Genomic DNA, 22,639 nt, shown 5'->3' with positions numbered 1-22,639 from the left:
GACCCCCCTGGAGTCCTGGCACACCTAGAAACTTACCTGATTCTGAGGAAGCTGGAATTTCTCCTCATCAGCACGTATCCCCCTTGGTTGTGGTGTAGAGGGATGGAGAATCTGATTTATCATTATTATACAAACCCAATAAGAACATGATGTGGTGGTTGTTAGCCATGGCTCCTAGAAGACAAACTTAAAACTATAAATGATTATAGATAGGTCTCTCTAGTGGTTAAGAACACAAACATGATTTTGGACAAATTATTTAACCTCTCTGAATCTGTTTCCTCATTTATAAAATGAGATAATAATAACTTGCCTCATTGGATGTACACAGAAACAATGATAACATTTTACTTTAAGGCTAAACTGCTTTTTGGATACAACAACAAAAATACAGCTATTTTTATCACATGAGAATATGGAAAAGGGTAATTTCAGTGATATAGGAAATGAGTTGTCCTCATTATCCAGTGGTGAGTTGACTTCTCAATAAAATACCAGCTCTACTTATCTTCATTGTTATTATTATATTTTCAAAGAGTATTCCCAGCCAGGCTTCGTGGCTCATGCCCATAGTCTCAGTACGGAGCAGACGAATCACTTGAGCCCAGGTGTTTGAGATCAGCTTGGGCAACATGGCTAAATCCTTTTCTACAAATAATACAAAAATTAGCTGGGCATGGTGGAGCACACCTGTAGTCCCATCTACTTGGGAGGCTGCAGTGGGTGGATCACCTGAGTCTGAGAGGTTAAGGCTGCAGTAAGCAGTGATCACACCACTGCACACAAGCCTGGGTGACTGACACCCTGTTTCAAAAAAAAAAAAAGAATATTCCCTAATTTGGACTGCTCATTGGTGAATTAAGAAAAGCACATTATTGGCTAAGGCCAAATTGTAAGCTTAGAGCAAGAAATAGAGAACATAACATAAATCTGTAGAGCGAAATGAGCCTTAAATTTTCATCCAGTCCATCAGATATGTCAGCAGCTTTGAAATACCAAGGAATCATCTCATTCCAGATCGACTGGGTAAAAAGGGAGCAAACTCAGTATTTAAGACCTTTACAAAGCTGTAAGCAAAGCCTGTGGACACCTAAACATTGATTTCAAATAATGCAATATCAGTTCTAGAACAAACTTAAGCTGTAACATAAACGGAAGGGCCCCATTTTTAAGATACCAATGTATAGGCACTGTTCGGAAATAGAGGTATATTCAACAAGTCTTACAGAAAAGTCTTCAAAATTCTAGAAGAACAATGTGCTGTTTCTACAAATGATAAGTCACGGAGCCTGTTGTGATTCACATCGGTTTAATATACAGTGCTGCCATATCTGTGAGCAGCATCCTTTTATCGTCAGAGATTCCGCTGGACTTGTTTGGGTTCACTGCCTGTCCTGTTCCACACAAACCAAACCTCACCATAGTACAAAGAACAAATGAGAGCTTGTTCTCAGGCAGTCAAGAAGAAATGGAACAAATATACTAGAATTCATGAAAGATTGATTGCCAAATATTTAAATACTGCTATCAGTTAAAAAAATGCCGATAAGCAAACAAAAAGCACAAAGAGAACACTAGAGTCCTAGACACAGGGGAATGCCAGTCATGTTCAGCCTGTTTGTCCACCTGTAACCCTCACCTCCAAGGCAGCACCTTTAACCACTACCCTCTACGCATCTGAACTTCCCAAGGCTGTAGGAAGTTAACTATTTAAAGGACAAAATGTTCCAGCCTAAATGTAAAGGATTTTTATAATACCAAAGGCAAATATATCCTACAGGGAATGGTTATACAAAAACATGTATATAGTTACGCTTTGATGTATTGAAATGTGATATATCTTCAAGAAATTACTCATTTGTTTTATTTCTCTTTGCAAATAAATATTTTTAAAGTAGTCTCTTTGGCTAGTGCCTTAGCCAAGCACATTGTGGGAAGAACTTAAAATGCTTAGTCATGTGCCTTTTCTTATTGGTATTCCTTAGGTGCCTCAGCCAAGGGCAATGACATAATACCTAAGCCCAGCCAAAGAAACAGGGCCCACTCTGTCTTGACAGAGTATTATTCATGATCACCACTTTACATGAATGTTAAAGGATATCAAGTAAAGACATGAGCTAATTATGCAAAAAATTGAAACAAATGCCACTCTTAATGCTGGGTGATTAGGATGCAGTATTCTTAGTAGTCAAACAAGTCGAGTTATTTCTTAGAAGACAGTGCCTTAAATTTATGCCTGAGGTCTAGAAAAGGATAAAATATGATAGATGCTTTCCATCTGGTAATAAACAAAAAATACTCCCAGTTCTGCCATAAAGAGACTCTCAATTTGTTAATTTAAAATTTTGCATTCTGCAAAGGTGCGCATGCGTGTGTGCATGTCTGTATGTGTCTTGGAGAAAGAGATTACTTTAAAAATGAGATCCTGCCTTTGTCATTATTGATATTATTTGGAAAGAATATATATTTATAGTAAAACTGGTGCATTGTGGCATTTTAGGAGGCAGTGGTGCTGATTCCATATAGCAGATGTGTTTCTTTACCTCTAATTAATTAATGTGTTTTAAAAAGTGTGTTCTAAGTTAATTTTCTGGCAATCGTTGTCGTTGTGTGTTTGATAACTGGATGGAAATTGCTGTCTTCAAGCTTTTTAATCCCAAAAATATAAAAGCATGTGAATTTCATGGATTGATAATTTACAACATCAGGTATGCCAATGGGTTTAAAGCTGAACTATTACCGAGATGGTCAACTATACATTCCATTTGAGAAACCCTGCTTTGAATACAGTGAAATTAATTTCATGCCAGGGTAGAGAGCTGCTTCTGAAATGATTTTGTCTTCTTCATCTGTCATTGCATGAGCTTTAGTTTGAGGCACAGATTGAAGAAAGGCTTGTGAGGTCTCAAATAAGAGGTTTATACCCTGCCAGAATATATATTATTAATAGATTTAATATACCCTACACTGCTAGTACAGACTTCGAATTTACACTGGATTCAGGGATATTAGCTAGTGTGTGATGACATATACATCTAGTCTCTTAGTACCAATGGTTCTATTTTTGAGTCTGTCTGACACTTGGTTTCAAGAGTTTAGTGCAGCAGTAGGCAGCACTGGGGTTTCAGTTGCATCTGAGTACTTGTCACTACAAGGCCCCTAGGCAAAAGTCCAGCATTGTTTGTTTGACTTCCTTCCTCATCCTGTTTTCCCATTTTTTTCCTTACCACCTCCTGCAATCCATTTCAGCAGCGATAACTGCTGGATTACAGATAAAAGCTGAGCTGGCCCTAAAAATATTACTCCTTGCAAGGATTTAATTGCAAAAGAATCTGTGTTGGAGCTTCCCCGTGTCCCTTGGAAGGCAGACGCAGTAATTTGGCTGTCAATTGTGTGTAATTTTATACCTTAGCGTCTGGAAGGATAATAAATAGAATTACACAGTTTTACACTGAAATGCTGATTATCAGAAAATAAGAAGCCAAAATTTCAGGAGTCATGTCTTTTAAAGTCTCTCCTAAATATCAAGTTTTGTTAGCATAAACATTTTAAATGTTAACTTTAACTTATTTGTAAATCACTACCAAGTCACCTATTTCATGTTAAAGCTTTTCTGTGTTAATGCTACTTATTCTTCCACCCCTCTGTCCATATAAGTAGATAAAAATTGCCAGGACATGGACATCATGAACATGTAGGTTTTGTTTGTGTGTGTATATTTGTTTTTTGTCCAAAAGATTGGATTATTTGTCCAAAGGGCCACAGCATAGTCAATTATTTTAAAGTTAATGATACCACAGCAAATAGTGATTCCTTTATACTTTAATTCTACTTTTATTTTGTAAAAAGTAAAAATCCTTCATTTTCTTTAAAAAGGAAATTGGCAACAATATTGCTAGAAACCTTTGAAATTGATTTTTTAAAATCAAGAACATTTAGTAAGTAAATAATATTCCTGTTTTCATACATGCATGCCTGTTATAGCTTTCAAAAATCTAGGACTTAAAATAATTTAGAACCTTTTCAAAAGTAGAATATACATACAGAAAAATTTTGGTTTTTGCTATAATGGCAAAAACTGCAATTACTTTTGCACCAGCCTAATATATTCCAGCAAGTGCAGCTTGCTCACTGTTATGTGTGTGAGACTCAGTCATAATAGTGTGCCTGGTTATACATGATTTATTTACTTTGCTGAATAGTATTTCACTGTGTACGTGTACTATACTATATTCATTCTAGTGACTGGGCATTTCTGTAGTGTTCAGTTGGGACTGACAGCATTATAGGAGATGTCTTCTGGTGTGCTTATGTGCACATTTTTTAGTTTGTGGCATTATCGAGTAGAATTGCTGAGAAACAGAGTATGTTTATCAAGAATTTTAGAAGAAATTCACAACTGTCACATTTATTTTAACATTTTATATTCCCACTTACAGTTTTATGAAAGTTCCAGTAACACCCAATACTTGCCAATTTGGGCATTATCTGTCTCTCTGAATTTTAATCATTCTAATGAGTACTTAGTGGCACCCTATAGTGGTTAAAATTTTGTACTCTGGTGAGTAGTGAAGTTGATTGTCGTATTAGTCCATTTTCATACGTTATGAAGAAATACTGGAGACTGGGTGATTTAAAAGGAAAAAAGGTGTAATGGACTCACAATTCCACATGGGTGGGGAGGCCTCACAATCATGATGGAAAGTGAAGGAGGAACCAAGACACGTCTTACATGGCAGAAGGCCAGAGAGCATATGCAGGGGAACTGCCCTTTATAAAACCAGCAGATCTCCTGAGACTTATTCACTATCATGAGAACAGCACGGGAAAAACCTGCCCCCATGATTCAGTTACCTCCCACCAGGTCCCTCCCATGACACCTGGGAATTACGGGAGCTACAATTCAAGATGAGATTTGGGTGGGGCACAGCCAAACTATATCAATCGTTTGCCAATTTATTTATTGGCCACGTGGGTCATGTGGTTGTTTTCTTTTGTGCAGTGCTTGTTAAGTATTTTACCCTTTTTCTATTGGGTTGCCTATTAATGTCATATTACATTGCATTTCAGACTTAACACATATACAGAGAAAGACAGAATGAAAATATCTTCTCCCATTAGTGTACTTTCACTTTCCTGATGGGGTCTTTGGTAAACAGAATTTCTCAATTTTAATATGGCCCAATTTATAACTTTTTTAATATTCCGTTACGGTTAGCTCATTTTGTGTCCTGCTTAAGAAAGCCTTGGCTACTCCAAGGTCATGCATGTGCTGCATATAAGCATTTTCATTTAATCTTTCACATCTAGCCCTTCACTCCAGATGGAGTTGATTTTTTTAATTTTTTCGCAACTGGGGTCACGTTGCATTTTTTTTCAACAGGTGAAGGCACTATCTTTCCCTCTGCACTGCAGTGTCATGTTTCTTGTAAATCAGGTGTATGTGTGGCTTCATGTCTGGATTCTCTTCTGCTCCACTGTTCTTTTTGTCTCTCCTTACGTGGATACCACACAGTCTTTATGACTGCAGTTTTCTAGTCCACCATGTTATCTGGTAGGCCGTCTTCCAGATTTATTCTCTTCCTTTAAGACTGCTTGCTCTTCTTAGCCCTGTGCATTTCTGTATAAATTTTAGAATCCACTGTCCATTAAGTCAGGCCCCTTACCCCCCCAGAAAAGCATGCTGAGGTTTTGATTATAATTTTTAGGTAGATGTTTGGTTGTTGTTTTGATCAAATTGAGGGCTTTCCCCCACTATTTCTGGTGTGCAAAGATTTTTTTTTTTACTTAAGAATACTCTTGAACTTTGTCAAGAGTAAACATTTTTTGCATCTTTGGGATTTCCCTTAAACCACTGTTATGATTATCTCACAATGTTGATTTTATTGTACTTCTTTCCTGGAAACACTAAAATGAACCAAAAATACAAGAGGATTGCGAATAAAATTCCATTTACAATAATACTAGGAAATAAATCAGCACAAACTCATGAAGGAGATATGTGAGTTTACACGTATCTTCCCAGATATCATACATTATGCATATTTCATTTTAGAAAAAAGAAGAGGAAGGAAGGAAGGAAGGCGGGAGGAAGGGAGAAAGGAAGGAAGGCAGAAAGGAAGGAAGGAAGACAGGAAGGCAGGCAGGCAGGCAGGCAGGAAGGCAGACTGGAAGAAAGGCAGGAAGGCAGGCAGGCAGGGAGGCAGGCAGGCAGGAAGGCAGCCAAGCAGGCAGGCAGGCAGGAAGGCAGGCAGGCAGGAAGGCAGGAAAGAAGGAAGGAAGGAAGGTAGATAGGTTCCTGAGCCAGAATCCTCAACTGAAACACTGAGTTCTGAAGACATGAGGGGACACAGGAGAGATGAAGCTCTATGAAGGACAAGTCCCAATAGGAGAAAATAATGTCAGGGGTTGGGGGGTGGGTAGCATAAGAACTACATTTTCAGCTACCAGCTGCCTTCACTTTTTTTCATACTTAGAATTGCTCCCCTCCCCAACCTGTTACCAAGCAAAAGTCAGGCCAAGAAAAGGTTGCCATAATTCAAAAATAAGTAATAAACTGAAATGTTTAAAGATAGTGGGTTGACATTGTCCATAAAAAGTAAGAAACAAAGAAATCAGAAAGAGAATAAAGGAACACAAAAACACAAATACACAAAAGGCAGAGAAAGTATAACCACAGAAAAATAAAATTACCCCCAGGTGATGTAAGAGAAAGTTAACCATTTTTTTGTAACTTGAGTAAGTTTAAAATTATGAGCAAAAATGAAATCAAAGAAGAAATCATAGGACAGAGGAGGCATGAAAGGAGTAACAATGAGCTGGCAAAGATTATTCAAAAAAAAAAGAAAAAAATAGCTATTGCTGAAATGAAACCATGTTAGAAGCATCAAGCAGACAAATAGTGCAGAAATAAACGGGACTGGTATGAAGAAATAAAGCAGAAGAGAGAAAAAAAGGCAATAGATGTGGAAGAGAGATAACTAGGAGCTAATGTATGGGTTGTTATTTTTACAATAGTTCTCACCTGGGAAAGTAATTTTCTTACAAGAGGGATATATCAATCTGGCTTTTTAATTCTATTCGGCAGTTTTCAGTGTCAGAGGTAACTGAATGATTTCTTCAGAATTGTGAGTGAGGAAAAGTGTGATCCCAAAGTTGTATAACCTTCTAAGTAGGGCATAATTCCAGGGACACCTTCACAGAGAATGATGGTGAGTTGTGCTTCTGGAGGTACCACAAACATTCCATTCTAGGTGAAAAATGCCTCTGAGGGTTACATAATGGGGACATTTGCCTGCCTTGCAGGTAATGGAAAATCCTCTTAAACATGCATTAACAGGAAAGACAGGCACCCATGAACTTTCTTGCAAAATTGTTTTAAAGACAACATAGTGTCAATCAATACCTAAGTAAAGGTGAATAAAGCATCTAGGTCTAGACAAGCAATTGTATAAAAAGTGTTAAATGTGTCCCTATAAGAGACCACCTGAGCAGGCTTAGTGTGAGCAACAAGCCTGTTTATTCACTTGGGTGAAAGTGGGCTGAATCTGAGAAAGGTGTCAGCAAAGGGTGGTGGGATTATCATTAGTTTATAGGTTTGGGATAGGTGGTGGAGTTAGGAGCAGTTTTTTTGCGGGCAGGGAGTGGATGTTACAAAGTACATTCTCAAGAGCGGGGAGGATGTGTCATACAAAGTACATTCACAAGGGCTGGGAGGGTGTATTGTCACAAGGGTGGGGAGGGTGTTACAAAGTACATTCACAAGGGCAGGGAGGGTGTATTGTCACAAGGGTGGGGAGGGTGTTACAAAGTACATTTACAAGGGCAGGGAGGGTGTATTGTCACAAGGGTGGGGAGGGTGTTACAAAGTACATTTACAAGGGCTGGGAGGGTGTATTGTCACAAGGGTGGGGAGGGTGTTACAAAGTACATTTACAAGGGCAGGGAGGGTGTATTGTCACAAGGGTGGGGAGGGTGTTACAAAGTACATTTACAAGGGCAGGGAGGGTGTATTGTCACAAGGGCCGGGTACATTCACAAGGGCGGGGAGGATGTATCGTACAAAGTACATTCACAAGGACGGGGGAATATCACAAAGTACATTATCACAAGGGCAGGGGGATGTCATGACGGCTTGACCATGGTGCGGCCAGCTCAGAGGACCTTACAAAAAGGAGAATGGATTTGATGCTGGGAGTGTATGGAATAAGGACTACCCTGTACTTTATCAAAATATGTACTCTGAATTTTTAATAATAAGCTTGTATGTTTTTAAAAAATAATTTATAGGGCCAGGCGTGGTGGCTCACACCTGTAATCCCAGCACTTTGGGAGGCCAAGGCAGGCGGATCACGAGGTCAGGAGATCAAGACTCCTGGCTAACATGGTGAAACCCCGTCTCTACTAAAAATACAAAAAATTACCCGGGCCTGGTGGCGGGCGCCTGTAGTCCCTGCTACTCAGGAGGCCGAGGCAGGAGAATGGTGTGAACCCAGGAGGCGGAGCTTGCAGTGCACTTAGATCGCGTCACTGCACTCCAGCCTGGGGAACAGAGCAAGACTCCATCTCAAAAAAAAAAAAAAAAAATTTACAAAATCTTATTTTTAAGAAGTCACCTTGTTTAGTTCTTATTTGAACTAATACTAAATACAGCCCTTTTCAAATGAAGACTAGTGTTTCCTTTCAGTGCCATCAAATATTATCCCAACCATTTACATTTGTATATTGTTTTAGAATTGAAGAAAGTACTTCTGCAGATATCATCTTGTTAATACTCACAGCAACCTAATTCCACTGGGGCGTTACCTCTGTTTTAAATAACTTGTCCCAGGTCGTCTAATTATAAAATGTGGACCTGGGATCCATTTGGTACAAAGGTCAATAAAAAGTGCTTAAAATACTTTGCCGAATTCATGTTTTTGGAAGCTGTGGCTAAAATAGAAAGAATCAGGTAAAAGACTCAAAGGAGTTGTTTGAGGTACTATAATAGCTAGGAGTGGGTGGGGATGGATATCATTATATAAAATTTAGCTTCAAAGTCCGTATCTAGCAAGCTGTCTTTCCTGTGAGCCTTTTGGGTTGGTAGGATTTTGCCATTTTGTACTCTCTTTGAATTGTAATCTATTTCAAAAAACCAAATAATTTGAATAAACTTATTTGTTGAACAGCTGTTCATCTTTGAAACCAAAACCGGACTGGCTTTGAGTAAGAACTCTAAACAATCTTGAATCTGCCTCTTGCTTTTGAATTCATCAAGGAAATAAAGACTATTTTGAGTTTGATAATCATTTCATGATCTGTTTTTTTTTTGTTGTTGTTGTCGTGTGTGTGTGTGTGTGTGTGTGTGTGTGTGTGTGTATTTTAATGTTAACATACAGATAGCTAAGAATCCAGATACATTCAAAGCAAAAGAACGGAAGATTAGAAAACTAGAATTTGCCAGGCAGGCTAGTGGGAGGGTCCTTTTGTGATGAAATGTTGCATAAATAATGCCAATGGGGGTCTAAATTCACTGTTGCCATGGAGACCTTTGTGCCTGGCTGAACTCTATTCTTTTCTCTTTTAAGACAGCAACCACTGGGCTTGTGGTATCTCTGATATGTCTTGCTTTGCTTTCTTTTAAACTGTTTGCGAGTGAAAGCAGGAATTACCATAGGATAATTCAGCGTCCTGACTTTTTCGAGGCTGTTCTTCACTCCCTTCTCGGTTTTTGAGCTGCTCTGTGGTTCCTTTTAGCCCTGGTGCAGGGAGGGAGGAGGGAGGTGGGTAGGATGCCAGGAACCGCCTGCTCCACAGCCTGGGGAAGGAGGGAAGAGTAACCCTTCATCTTTGGGACTAGTCGTCTTGTTTGCCTAGACTACAGTTTTCAAGTATTTAAGGACCATTTATTTCAAAAGGTACAGCAAAGGTAAAAGACAAAAAGTGAAAACTAACCGTGTTTGGTTTTTCAATGCTTTCATTATGAATGTTGTTTTTGTGATAATTTTAACTAAAGTTTTAAAACTGCAGGTTAAAGTTATGTATAGAAAATATGGTAAGAATTTATTTCTGACCTCACAGTTATCAATTTATTCAGCATCTGAACATTGAAATTGTAAAACCAAATAACCAAATTAAACAGAAAGTGGTTGTAAGAATTCATGGGTCATTTCCCTATTAACTAACCATTATAACCATTTAATTATTGTTTTTAGTAAGACTTGGTGTGTCATAGATATATACTTTAGATTTTATGAAAGTTATGATTATCTATGTAAGTAATCACATACAATTCTGTAAGAATTAAGTAAGAGTTAATTTGGAAATTGTAGGTCTTTTTTTTTTTTTTTCCTTCGATGCACAGTTAAAGGAATAACCCCATCCAGAAAGAAATTATTCATGGAGAGTAAAGGAAAAAAAATCACCCAACCAGAGTCACCATGTAAAGTAGCCAAAAATTTAATATACTGGGCAGCTAACTTGTTGCATAGCTTTCTCTTTTTGGCAGAGATTATTTGGTTCTCAGTGATAAGTTTATACTAGAACTAGAATACAATAATTACATGTTTTGATCACTCTAAATGGTGCAGGTGTAAATAAGATGCACACACCTCTTAATTATAGAAAACCTTTACCAAGTGTTTCAAGATTGCTTTTATTCAAATAACTCATTGAGAAAATCGTTGCCCGAAATTTACAATGGGTTCATAGATTTCACCTGTGCCACCACTGTAGTTAAAAAAAAAAAAAATTGTGATACCCAACAGATTAAAGAAACAAATTGATTTTTTGAAACCAGTGATTGAATAAAATGACAATCTGTGGAATTATATTTTGGATTGTTATATATTTAAGTTAGCTGTACCTTGTAGAATTGTGAGTGCAGTAAAATGGAATGCCTAAGAGATTCTTTAGTATTTATAAAGTCTTTATAAAAAAGTCCTTAAGTATTTATCTCTGAACTTAAAGTATTTTCAAATGAATAATAATAGTGATAGAAAATGATTTTCACCTTAATTTTGACAAACACAAGATAAAACTTATGTTTGATTAATATTATTTGAAATTTGAATGACTTTGTAAGTTATAAACTAAGTGTGAAGAATGACCAAGTTGACTTAAAAATGATTTAATTTTATCAGAAACATATTTTCATGTTTTAATATGTTAATTGCCTACCCATGGATATTTTTATTTTAAAGAAACTGAGGAAGAAAGGCCCTTATTATATCAGAATATCAGAATAATATCAGAAGAAAGATATTATTCTGAGGGCATCTCTTACTAAGTATTTCATTTCAACTAATTATTAAATAAAAGTAAAAGTTTATGTTTATTGTCTTAAAGCTAGGAAATCTTTTTCTTTTTAAGGCGTGAAAGTCATTCTCAATGCTATGGATTTAGAAAGTGATTTAAGAAAACTTTGACCTTTGGAAGTGTTTTCCACATTGACTGTAATTTAATAATATTGCTGAACTATAAAAGTAAATGACTATGAAGTCTCACATTAGGAATATAGTGTTTGGGTGCTCACATTTTTTGTAAATCAATCTAATAGATTTATGTGACACTAAGTCTTCAAACTGTAGGACACAGTATATGTATGTGATCCAAATAAAGAGTTTAAAAACGCAATTAAGTTAACTCATTGATGGTATGATTATGTTTGCCCATTCCCTTATATTTCCAAATATAAATATTTTAAATTTGAACACTTACTTTTTTAAATCCAGGTATTTATATTATGTGGATATATCTGAAAACATACTAAGTAGGCCCTTTAGGTGGCATTTTAAACAAAAGCAGAGAGTCAAACATGATAAAAAAAAATTGTGAGAATTTTCTAATGCCATGTTACAAAATCTTTTCTGGGGTGTTTTACTCATAAATTGTATCCACACAATTAACAAAAAATAGTTTCAAGTGTTTAAAAATATATATTTGCCCATTTGACTCATAAATTTTATCCACACAATTAAGAAAAAAGAATTTTCATTGTTAAATATATGTGTATTTATTTGTCCACACAATTCCAGATGTGGTTCAACTCTTATGTGATGATAATGGCCAAATTGGAGAATCCTAGCTAATAAGTCTGATCAAAAGTTCCAGTTGGAATGGTGTGGGAACAAAGATTTATGTTTGTGTTTCTACAGGTAGCTTATTAACGTGTGAATTCTGATTTAGAGTTGTGTTTTGTGGCTATTTTAGAAGTCTTATATTTTGCATTCGAAATGTCTTGTATTCAACAAATGTTTTTTTTTGAGTCATTCCTCTGTTCTAAATATTGAATTGCCACATATAAAAATGGAAGAGACATTCCCTAGGGATCAAGAACTAAAAGGTCTGGTGGGATCCAGATGTGAGAACTAGTACCTAGGATGTAGTAAAGTAATTGCTGTGCTGGTGTCATGGCCAAGGAGAGCATGAACAGTGAGGTAGCTTATATGATGCATGTAACTGTGTTTATTAGGTCCTCCCCATGTAGCTGAGATGAATAAATATTAAGTGACACACAAAATAACCTTTAATAAATGAATATAAAGATTATTTTTGAATAGCAGGCAAAGGAATCCTATGAAAATGTAAATCCTATCATGTTACTACTCTATGCAGAGCAGAAGTCCCTGCAGTGGCCAACAAGGGCCTCTGTGCTCTGCCACCAGCCACCCATCCCTCCCACGCCTCCCAAGATGTTTCCTCCTCTCACTTTTTGCTCCTGCAGAGGAAACTCCTCACCTCTCCTAGAACATGCCCCTAGAACTTGGATTTTGCATTTTCTGTTGACTTTGTGTGAAACACCATCCTAGCCCCTCCTTTCTCCTCACCCCCCAGCCCAGGTATACACACGCCTCACCTCCTCATTCTTCCCCATCTTTTCTGTAATGTCACCTTGTCAATGATGCTGTTCTCAATTATTCTACTTAAGTTGTCTCCCCATCGTTTTATTTTCCTGAATTGCTTTTTTAAATTGCCTTTACCACAGGTAGCTCTATGTAATCTGTTTATTTGGTTCACTGTCTGTTTTCTCCATTAGAATGTAAACTTCATGAAGGCAGGGATTTTTGTCTGATTTTTTTCATTGATGCATTTCTAGCACTTAGGCTGTGCCTGGTGTATTTACTGAACAAACAAATGAGAATGTGATATAGATAGATAGATAGATAGATAGATAGATAGATAGATGTAGATAAAATATATAAATATAGTGTGTTTTATATATATATATAAATATAGTGTGTTAGAAAAAATACATTTTTTCTAACATCAAATATACAGTGTTCTTTTTCCCCCGATTAAAAAAGTGAAACAGATACAGTAGTGAGTATTGAAGGTTATCACTTGCAACCCCGTATTCTCTCTTAAGTAGGAGATAAGTGGTCAGTTATAGGCAGCAGATTCACAATTGCTTATGTTCCACCCTTCTTACTCTGCATTGGAGCAGAGTAAGACCTGAGAATTTCCCTTCTATGGCATGGTATATGATATCAGACAGACTCTTAGTGAAACAACCTTAAATTTTGTCTCCTGTTACCACCCTCCGGCTGTGGAAATGTCACAAATGCCTTTGACTTCTGTATGCTCTGCCTGTTCCTTCCACTGTGAAAAGCATGGCCATTATTGTAATGCCGCAGCTCTCCCTAGGGTTTTGTGATTTATCTGCATTTTCTCCAAAGTATGTTTTCAACACAGAACACATGAAGAAGTATATATAATTTCTAAAACACTAAATCATGTATTTCTTTATGTTTCTATCCTCTATTAGCAGGAGAAAAATGATGCAGTGGCCTGGATTTTTTACAGAATCATATTCAGTCAGTAGCTCTGATCAAGTTCTGCTCAAAAAAACAAAACGTATCTTTAGGGTCCTAAGAATTACCAATCAGTGTTAATCATGTGCATGGTGATATTATTTGGCCATATCTAATACTAGCTTACCTAGAAAACAGAGCAAAAGTGGGTGCATTTTTGTTATTTTTGAATCAAATTACGTGCTTCTATCCCATGAAGTTCATGCTACCTTTGATATGTTTAATTAAACTCAGCATATATGATTTTAAAAATAAACTCTGTAATCTCTAGGAATTTAATAAACACTGCATTGTGGCTAATTACATTGTGATCTTCTCCAGTGTGTAAATATTTTTCAACATTATGGGCGTTTCTTCCTCTAGGAATAAAAAATATTGAGTTAGTCTGTGACTTTAAACAGTACTAGCTTCCTCCTCCCCCCCCCCAAAAAAAATATATATATGTATATATAGAACAAAAACTAATTTTAAGTGTTGGTCAACTGTCTAATTGTTTTAGTACAAGGCAAAACGATTATTAGAGCCTTTCTGCATCCTTTCCGCCTCCACTACTGTTTTGCATGTATAGAGTAACATTTGCATACGTGTTCCTACAAGGAGAGCAACTCTGAAGATGGTTATTTATTGCATAGCTTTCGCATTAGTCACACGTTCCTTCTTCATGAATTTTATCTGCGTCAGTTCATTTCAAGCCCCCATGCTCTTCTGAACCAATTTCTGGTAATTTTCATCAGCATTAATAGAATCTCTTCAAGAGATACTATATTCAGTGTTGAAATGTTAAATGTAATTAAATTTACTTGCCGAGGTGGGGGATTAACTGCACCCACATTATTGTGGAGTACTTCTTCCAAAAATTGGAAACCGTAAAAACAGAGGTGGAGATGAAAAAGAATTAAAAAGGGAGACTTTCAGTTAATTGTGTGGCTGTGTCTGTAGAATCAGACGTAACCCTGAGGTGCTGCCCTGGCCCTGACTTTAGTTTGTAGACGCTGGTACGTTTGGGCATGTATTTGGCAAATTGAGTGCATAGATATTGACCAGATGTCATGCATATTCCATTTAGGAACTTATTTTATCTCTGGGTGTGTAGAATTAAATAGGAAATTTACATTTCTTCATTTAAAAATTTATAAACCTGACCTATCCATTTATTTTGTTATTATTCTGAAATAAAAATCAATAAAATTATTTTGCACATCCAGTGTGCTCTTGATTATTTACCCATAATATCTCATTAAACCTTCACAAGGACCCTACATGTTAGACATTATCTCAGTATGATTGATGTGAAAATTTACGCTAAGTAATTATTCCATTACATGGTATTTCTGAGATCACAGAATTAAATGAACACAGGATTTTGTATCCACGTGTACTTAACTGAAGCTGACCCTCCCTCCTTCAGCCTTCTTCTATCCATGGGCATTGCTCAATTTAAGCATCTCACTTAGATTTTAGAAAACCCTCCTAGATTTCTGCCTGTTCATAGACCACTCTCACTGCATATGCCCCTTCTGTTTTGTTTTACGATTTACCTCCATCCAGGTGCTCCAGGCACTTTTCCCTTACAAGAAACTTTTTGAGCCACTGATCAGCATGGAGCTCAGGATGATGGTGGATACCATGTGAACTACTGGTGTCAGAATTCCCAGGGCAACTGTTATAAATGCAGCTTCCTGACTCAGTTGCATTGTGGCTGCATAGAGGCTACGCCCATCCTAAGGAGGGCAAGTGAGTCTATCCCTGTCAATTTTATGTAAGAGCTTACTGTTTGCATTCATTTTTAGAAGGAAGCCAGAAAAACTTTATCAGCCTTGCTTAAAAATAGCATTCATGTCTTTGAGAAACTTTGAGAAAACGTGAGTTTTCATGAGATCCAAAATTCTTAGTGTATTTAACCAGGTATGAAATAGGCCCCTTCATTGTAGTGTAGAGGAAATAATATGAGATTGGTGGTCAGAGGCTGTTTTCTGTGCTAGCACCGACGCATTCTAATTGTATGAGTCTAAGAAAAGATGCATGTGTTTTTAATATAACTTTCTCAGAGTAACAGTGGCAACCTTCTTATCACTGTGGTCCAGGCTCCATATGATGCTGTCTATGAAGTGTGTGGTGTCTTCCTCTTCCATCTGTAGAAGAATATTTTACTGGAGCAAGATTAGGACTGAATATTTCTATATGTAAACCTTTATTTTTTGATGATGTGTTGGTGTTATTTTAGAAAAGGTGGATAGTCACAATTTTTGAAGGCTGAATGCTGACGGAATTTAAGTTACAAGGTGAATATTCGGCACAGGGAATGCACTGCTGTTACTTCACTGTGCTTGATGCTCTCACCAGAACATCTGCCAGCATTTATGTGGTGCCAAAAGGTGTAGTTCAGTGACTGTCGTTCTCCATTTCCTTGTTTTTCTTTTCTTTCTTTGTTTTGGTTTTTGGTTTGTTTATTTCCTAACTGGGGCAATATATTTTGAGAAAGAACAATGGAATAGAATCAGGTCCCACTCTGATGTGAACTTTATTTCATTTCATTTTCTTTTCCCTGGAATGTCCCAAATGGGCTTTAAAGCTGCTCATTTTAGTCAGTTAATCTCTCTCCACTTCAGTTTCCATAACTGCAAAATTAAAAGCTTCAATTCTATGATCCCTTCCAAATGAGTAGGAATTTATTGTCTCTCATACAGGGGCTTCCCAGTGCCAGGTTAGGGTATACTGTAGCTGTAATGCAGACCAGATGAGCAGAAATGGGCTCACTTCATTCTGTGGCCTATTCTGTGTGGGTGTCTCATCCACTGGTCTCCATCCTTTGTTAATCTCAGTCCTTGGTCAGTAAAAGTCTTCTGAGTAAGAACATCCATTTTATGCTCATTTATTTATACATGATACAAATACTACTGTACTAACATTTATGATATAAAAATATAATAAAACCTAAAGCAAAGAACAGTACATTTAAACATAAGTTCAAACCGTCCCTTCCCCTTCCCATACCCCACTTCAGAGGCAACTGCTGCCCCTACTAGCTAAGCTGCATCACTGAGCATATTGTAAGGAAGTTAACAATCAAATTTGAAACCTGAGATATGCGAAATAGGTAATTTATGAAGCTTAGACATTTATCCTTGTCCTGTCTTGATTATTACTGGAGTTGGGGGTCAACCAAAGATGACAGTTTTATAATTTTGAATGATTGCTCTTGGTTTGCAAAGGAGTCCATCACCACCAGTGATTCTGCAGATAGGGAGCCAATAAGATAACGTTGACATCACAGTGCAATCCATCTAGGGGCTGGAAAACAATCCAAGGTGTTTGCTGATCTGTGTATGTTGATGACATATAGTAGACATATGTTTATATATCCCTTTGGATACGCTGTTTAATGGATCACCATCAACCTGAAAAAGAGTCTGTGGCAAATCATTGAGCTCTGTACTTTCTATTCAAAACTATAATCAAAGACTTGGACTAATATCTTCATAGCAAGCTATAGAATTTGCAGGTTACACAGGGCTAAGAAAATATGCATATGTTTGATACAGAATTCTGTTCCAAGAAGAACATAAAACGCTGAAAAATATAAGATAAAAAATAAAAATTTGGGATGCATGTCCCACCTTGTCTGCAGGTTCAAAGTTATCATCTGAAGAGTCTGTAGTGTAGGTAAGTCTGGTTTGACAGGGGTTCAGGAAAAAAAAAAATTATAGTTGAATTCAGGTTTCCTATAAAGCAGCTATTTCATAATGGGAAGAAAGCTACTGTAACCTTAAGTTATATTATTGGAAGTTTAATTTTAAAGTTGTAAGAAAAGTGATACCTTTAGACCATATGTGAAATCATATATAAACTGTTGGGTGTTTTGAGTTGTGGAAGAGGCCATGGAAAACAAGAGGGCAATGCAAAGGTGTGGGCAGAGGAGGAGAAGGGGGCTTCTAAAAACAATGATGAAACCTCTAAACTACCCCTGTTTGAATTACAGAAGAGAAGATTTTTCAAATGGTTTTTCAAAGTCTACTGTGTCAGTGAAAAAGTCAGTCTCATGCTTTGGTAAATTAGAAGCCAGAAGTAGAACAGAAGGTAGAATCATTTTATTTTTATAAGAAACCATACTATGAATTTGATTACCAGAGCTATCCTTCCATGGAATGGTATGCATTGGGGTTTGAACTGCTTTTGTTGTCAACTTTCATTGAGAAACTGCTGGAAAGGCTGACGCTTGAAGGAGAAGGATGATGAACTAAATGACTTTCTAGATCCCATCCACATATAAAATTCTATGAGACTTTAAGACGTTGCATTTAGATTGATTAGAACTAGATCAGATTTGGATATGTAAAACTCTACAAAAGACATAACAATATATGCAGTACCCATTTTTCTGCATGCTAAGGTTTCTGCAGGTAAGATGTGAATTTTGAAAACACTGCCCAAGTGAATAATGTACACTTGTTATGTAAGACAGAAAATAATAAGAAAGTTAGATTATTCCCATAAATATGTATTCATTCTTTACATAAAACTCCATGGAAAATACCTTAAATTATATACTGAATATCTGTTTCCTCACTTAGCAACTGGTTAACCATGGGTAGTCTATCTCTCTATTTCCCCATCTGTAAAACAGAAATAACAGTTATAATAATGGTGATAGTATTTCCTGAGTCCCTAAAGAGTAGTCAGTCCACTATGGGAAAAGAAGGAGGACATTGCTTTTTGAGAAATAAAAATGGCTTAAGTTTATTAAAACATGTTCTCCATGTTGAGTAGAGTAGGATAGGATTTAACTCATTGGGCTTAAGTAAATACAAGGTCTACAGTATTTATTAGATATGCATGCTTTGTTGACTGTTTAATTTCTGAGGAGACTATTGCTTTCCCCACTTGAATAGCAAGGGAAAATTGTTTGGGAAAAAATTGGCCCAATATGTAGGGAACAGCTGCCGGGATGATGCATAACTTGCTGCTGGACGCCGCAGCCGGGGAGGCCAGTGGTGATCAGTCCAGCCCTCTCTATCAGGTAAAACTGCAGTTGATGGAAATTACAGTCCCTAGTTTCAGGGGACACAAAGATAATTTGGTTGTTCCTAAAAAGGCATAAACAAAATATTGGCTAAGCACAGACAGATGTTAAGGTTATACTTTGTACATGAATTCATGTACTTGAATTCGGTTTAATGGAGTTGAGCTTATGGTGTAAGATCTTGCAGCTCATTATAACTAAGTTGTTATGGGCTGCTAATTTGCTAGAAGCTGCTGTATCATGAGCCAGCCCAACTGCCTTGATGGGTCTCCTGGTAGTTAATATGGATTAAATGTGAATCTTTTATTTTTTCCCCTGTGGTCTCACATAATGATATTAGCTTGTCTATGGTGTGGCAAATTCAGTGTACCAAGAGCATCTGGTACACTATTCTTTATGACTGAAAATAAGCCTGCAAACTTGATAATGTACATCCATTAAGACACTTCCGCACATTGGAGCAATGTAGACGGGTGATGGCTGTGGAAGGAATCTGTTGGTCACAGTTCATTTTGCTCCAACTTATACAAATGATTTCAACGGTGGTACATTTATCACTGCTACATTCTTACAAGTTCTTGTTTGATTAGCAGGATGCAAATATGGATCTATCCTTTGCTAGGCTGTACTTAATTCGTTCCCAGCAGAGGAATTTTAAAAAGTTAAAAAAAAAAAAAAAAAAAGGAAAGGAACTAAAACCTTCACAGCTTGAAGATAGGTTTAAATTCAGTCTTTTGAAGTTGATCTGAGAACGGATCACACTGAAATGTTCAAATCATTAAGCTGCTTTAGTAAAGAGAGTATTTAATTGAATGCGCGGTATTGTAAGAAATGAACAGTAAAATCAATCCTGTTGTCCCACATAGGTTTAAACAAGTTAATATAAGAATGTTCATGTTTTGAATATATTACTTCCTAAGCAGCAGGGAAATATATTTCTCAGATGAAACAAAAGCGTTGACATGCATACATATATTACATACCTTATCAAGAATAGGAAATACCAATGGGCCAGCTATCTCTGTATTGCCTCTGCTATCCCACTAACTGAGTGATCCTGATTTATTCGCTTAACCTCTCTGACTGCCAGTTCACTTTACCTGTGTGATTGCCAGTTCACTACTCTACATATATATATATATATATATATATATATATATATATATATATATATTCATTCATGTATTTGTGATGGAGTCTCGCTCTGTCGCCCAGGCTGGAGTGCAGTGGCATGATCTCAGCTCACTGCAACCTCCGCCTCCCGAGTTCAAGCGATTTTCCTGCCTCAGCCTCCCAAGAAGCTGGTACTACAGGTGCGTGCCACCGTGCCTGGCTAATTTTGGTATTTTTAGTAGAGATGGGGTTTCACCATTCTGACCTGGCTGGTCTCGAACTCCTGACCTCGTGATCTGCCCTTCTCAGTCTCCCAAAGTGCTAGGATTACAGACATGAGCCACTGCGCCTGGCCCAGTTCACTACTCTTTACATAAATGGATTATAGTTTATACCCTAAATCAATCATTGGGTCATTGTGAAGATAAAATAATTAGAGTAACAATATGGCTGTTATTGTACAAATAATAAAACTATTATGCTATTACGTTAGGGTACAATTTTAATAATAACTCCCTCTTACCTGATGTCAGCCCTATGGTAACCTCAGTCCCCTCAATCAACAGTGGATGTGACAGCAGCAATTAAAATTCACTCTGGAGGCAATGAGGAGCAGGAGCTGTGAAAAATAACACACGGAATGGGTGAAAAAAATGTCAACATAAATGAAGCAGAAGAAACTGAGACTATTTTTTTGGGTGTAAGAACCCATATCTACTGGTGTCCATAGCCCCAGTGGACTTTATTGTGTTTGCCTAATTACGAAAAAGCTCTACAGTTGACAGGGACATTTAGGGACTGGCAAACTAACATCCTTGCAGTGCAATATAGTGCAAGATCCATGTTTACACTATTGACCCTCAAATGTCAAAAACATAGTTAAATTTTATTAACTATTTTCTTGTCAGTGAAACACATGAGTTCCATAAAATTTCAAAGGGTTTCTTATTTGGAGTATGGAAATAGATGAGGTGTTGCATCAAATTCAGTAAACGAAGAAAATTAGGATCATTGTTGAATATCAACCTTTTACTTATGTCAAACTTCCAATGTAATTTGCCTGATGGTAAATTTGCCCCTAAACTCCAATAAGATGGAATCTAATTGCTCTCTGAAACACAACCACACACATTCAGTACTTGTCAAGGTCTGTGCTTAAATCCCTGTTGTTCTTTGAGCCTGGAATGACATCCCTTTCACATGGTCAAATAATAATCTCCCATTGTCCGTCTCAAATACTAGTTCCTGCATGTGACGTTGCCCTCCTTCTCCCCACACCCTTCCATCTTTTCTAAGGGAAAGTCATCTTTGAAATTCATTTGCATCTCATTACAATTTAGCATTACTTTGCATTCTATTTAATGATGTGTTGATTTCAACTATTTTACTAGACTTAGAACTGTCAACAGGATCCACACCTGAATTAATTTTATGCTCATATCTTCCCTGACTGCGTCATTCAGCACCTTGCAGAATGCTTTCCACATAAGCATCTGTTGCCCTACTGCTGTTTTACTTATTTATTCCATAAATGTTGATTTGATACCTAATATGTGATAATATACTAGAGATTTCGATGAAGAAGATAATGTCATTCTTGCCTTGAAATAAAACATAATGATAAGTCAAAAATAATTGGAACTTTTGATTAGCTGCCAGGCAAAGTGCGAAAGACTCAATACACCCCTGTGGTCATTGTTAGTGAGAAGATGGCGCTCTCTTGGTATTTCATATATATACTAGAAAACTCTGACATTGTGGGTATTTAACAGAAATTCAGCAGCAGTACCACCATATTGTTGGGGGCAAATTTTGATTTCCAGTGGTCAAATTAGGTAACTCACTGGGAATTCTCCAGCCACCAAAGAGACTGGAAACTATTCCTAGTCTTGAAATACTGACAGACATTCAACTCTCAAAGAGCTACTGCACTCTGAAATTCATTAGAATGTTTTACGTTAGGAAGAAGGCAAATGATGAGAAAACAGACTGTTCTGCTAGGAAGGAGGTAAATGATGAGAAAATGGATTATTCTGCCATGTAATGATGTAGGATAAAAATATCTGAAAGTGTCAGTTTTATGACTGAGTTTATTTTTTTTAATGTAGATTTCACAATTTGGACAGAGAGCTTTGCAGCTAGGTTGATAGAAATCAAGTATCTACTGATGCTTTTCTGAAAAGTCAGAACAGTGTTCTTCCTCACTCTGAAAAGTTTTACATGCGTTTCTTGGTGGCCAATAAATGGAGCATAACTTTGAAGATGCTGTCATCTTCTAATATAACTGTACTGTAATAAGTAACCTTTTAAAATTATATATATTTATATATAATTATTTAATCTTAATTGTATATAATTATATCTAACTATATTTTATATGATTAATATGTTAAGAAAAATTAATTTTTATCCTTTGGAAATTAGGATTCACTAAAATATTCTAAATAAATGCGTAACATAATCACATTTGTTATTTTTCATGAAAAATTTTGGCTGTATTTTGAAAAACAGATTGAAAGCAAGTATGAACAGGGCAAGAGATTAATTAGGATACTGAGTTTAGGAATCTGGACAAGAGATACTTGTGGCCAAAACTGGAGTGGTATTAGTGCATCACTCGGCAGATTAAAGATGATTTGTTATGTATGTCTGGAGAGGACAGAGTCTAGAAAGATTTGCAAATCTGTGGATCAGGCAACTTGGGCAAATGATGCTG

General features: G+C 36.8%; 1 protein-coding gene across 4 annotated transcripts in view; it reads left to right on the top strand.

Annotated features, from left to right (window-relative positions):
• The window catches only part of CTNND2 (catenin delta 2), a 938,532-nt gene that overhangs the window by 306,882 nt on the left and 609,011 nt on the right, over positions 1–22,639 (top strand). The window contains exon 1 of one of the 4 annotated variants that reach the window (XM_014344838.4): positions 9,887–9,907. The exons of the other annotated variants lie outside the window; for them this stretch is intronic. The gene's annotated coding sequence lies outside the window, so the exon portion shown is untranslated. Of the gene's footprint in view, positions 1–9,886; positions 9,908–22,639 lie in introns of those variants that run through there. 4 annotated transcript variants of the gene reach the window in all.

Source organism: Pan paniscus, chromosome 4, assembly GCF_029289425.2.
Source record: "Pan paniscus chromosome 4, NHGRI_mPanPan1-v2.0_pri, whole genome shotgun sequence".
In the NCBI taxonomy this organism is placed as follows: domain Eukaryota; kingdom Metazoa; phylum Chordata; class Mammalia; order Primates; family Hominidae; genus Pan; species Pan paniscus.
Note: the sequence above shows the minus strand (reverse complement) of the source record. Positions and strands in the feature narration are given on the sequence as shown.